Here is a 1,964-nt window from a genome sequence, read left to right as displayed (position 1 = left end):
ATCATTGATTTGCTGCCTCCTGCACGCCCCCTACTGCGGATCGAGCCCACAATCTGGGCATGTGCCCTTGACTGGAATAGAACCCAGGACCCTTCAGTCTGCAGGCCAATTCTCTATCCACTGAGCCAAACCAACTAGGGCTCATTTAGTTTTTAGTTTGTCTGATGTTACAGCTCTACCAGCTTTCTACTGTTATATTTGCATGACATCTCTTCCCATCCTTTTACACCTTTCTGTTTTCTTGGTTTAAGAATGTATCAAGCCCAGCTGGTGTGGCTCAGTGGTTGAGCATTGACCCATGCATGAACCAAGAGGTCACTGGTTCGATTCCAGGTCAGGGCACATGCCTGGGTTGTGGGCTTGATCCCCAGTAGGGAGTGTGCAGGAGGCAGCCAATTGATGATGTTTCCCTCTTATAGATGTTTCTATTTCTCTGTCACTCTCCCTTCCTCTCTCTCCAAAAATCAATAAAAACATTAAAAAAAGATGCAGACATCAGTCTACATTAAAGAAAAAAGAATGTATCAAAAGTAGCAACCTTAATCAATCAATAAAAAAAAGTAGCTTATGGTTGAATTTTATTTTGTTCATTACATTTTTAAAAAATTGGACCGTTTATTCCATTTACATTTACTATAATTACTGAAATATTTGCATTTCTTTTTTATATTTTTTGTGCTTCTATTTGTTTCTTTTTTTCTATCTTTATATCTTTCTTTTTAAAAATTATCTTTCTCCCACTACTAATTTGGAAATTATATACTGTTTTAGTAGTTACCTGAGATATTTTTAACTTGTACACATGAAAGACTAAAGCTTAAAGTTAATCAATATTTCCACCCTCTTCCCAAATAATACAAGGGCTTTGGAGAACCAACTGCAGCCATCACTCTGCCCATCCTACTTTCAAATGACCTTGTGGTCCAGGATATCAGTTCTATATTGCTTTACTTTATTAACTACATAAATTATGTATTGTTACTTCTTATGGTAAATATGTTTTAGTTTTGACCACTTCTTTACCTTTGTTATTAAGAGTATAGGAAACCTATACTCGTCTGCTTTTTTCTCATTCACCTCAGGTTAGGTCTTATCAACTCATACTTGCATTGTTTCAGCCACGGCCACCTAAGATTAAAACAGCCTTTTACTATCTGTCTAACTCCCAGTGGCCTGTGTGGCAAATAAGGCCTCAGGTCCCAAGCCTGAAAGAGAACCGTACTCACTGAGAGGCACTGTACAGGCATGTTCGCTGCAGTGCAATCATCACAACACCCTCGGTGCCAGGGATAATAACTCTGTTACGGATGAGGCCCTGGAAGCATGAAAAGTAACCATGCCCAGCATCATATGGCGAGGAAGCGGCGAAGCCGGCACCCAATGGAGCTCCTCACCGCTGTGCCGTGTTGAAGGGCCAGCATTTACTGAAGCTTTCAGGCTTTGCAAATATTATCCCACTGAATCCTATCAACAGTGAGGGGACCTGAACACATCAAGTCTCACCTTACAAATGAGAAAAAGCCAGAGAAATGAGGCTCCACTTACGTCTGCAGAAAAGTGGCCTTGGGAGGCCCGAACCCCTGGTGGCTGGACCTGGATGATGCTGACATCACGCCAGTGATGGACGCTGAGCACAGGGCGCGCACATACGTGCACACACAGGACACAGAAAGGAGCGAGCGCTGGGTGTGTCCTCTAGGCCACATCTCCCCAACTGACACCGTTTCAGGCAGGCGCTGTAACAGAATACAATGCACGCGGTGACTCAAGAAAAGACATTTATTTCTCGGCTTCTGGAGGCTGCAGGTCCGACCCCAGGTGCCAGCAGGGCCTGTGTCTCACCTATTCTCACGGGGCAGACCCGAGGGCTCAGCGGGGTTTCTCCTGTAAACGCCACCCGGACCCTCTCTCAAGGCCTAGTCCCCGCCCCGGGCTGGCTCAGTGGTCCCTCCACCTGGGACCTG

At 44.8% G+C, this 1,964-nt stretch overlaps 1 long non-coding RNA gene across 1 annotated transcript in view; it reads right to left on the bottom strand.

Moving 5' to 3' along the window:
- Positions 1–1,964, bottom strand: part of LOC106726270 — a 5,770-nt gene extending 3,806 nt beyond the window's left edge. Inside the window, exon 1 of the long non-coding RNA XR_001362299.1 lies at positions 1,546–1,964. This is a non-coding gene — a long non-coding RNA (uncharacterized LOC106726270). The remainder of the gene's footprint in view (positions 1–1,545) is intronic.

Source organism: Myotis brandtii, unplaced genomic scaffold (genome assembly GCF_000412655.1).
Source record: "Myotis brandtii unplaced genomic scaffold, ASM41265v1 scaffold246, whole genome shotgun sequence".
Classification (NCBI taxonomy): Eukaryota; Metazoa; Chordata; class Mammalia; order Chiroptera; family Vespertilionidae; genus Myotis; species Myotis brandtii.
Note: the sequence above shows the minus strand (reverse complement) of the source record. Positions and strands in the feature narration are given on the sequence as shown.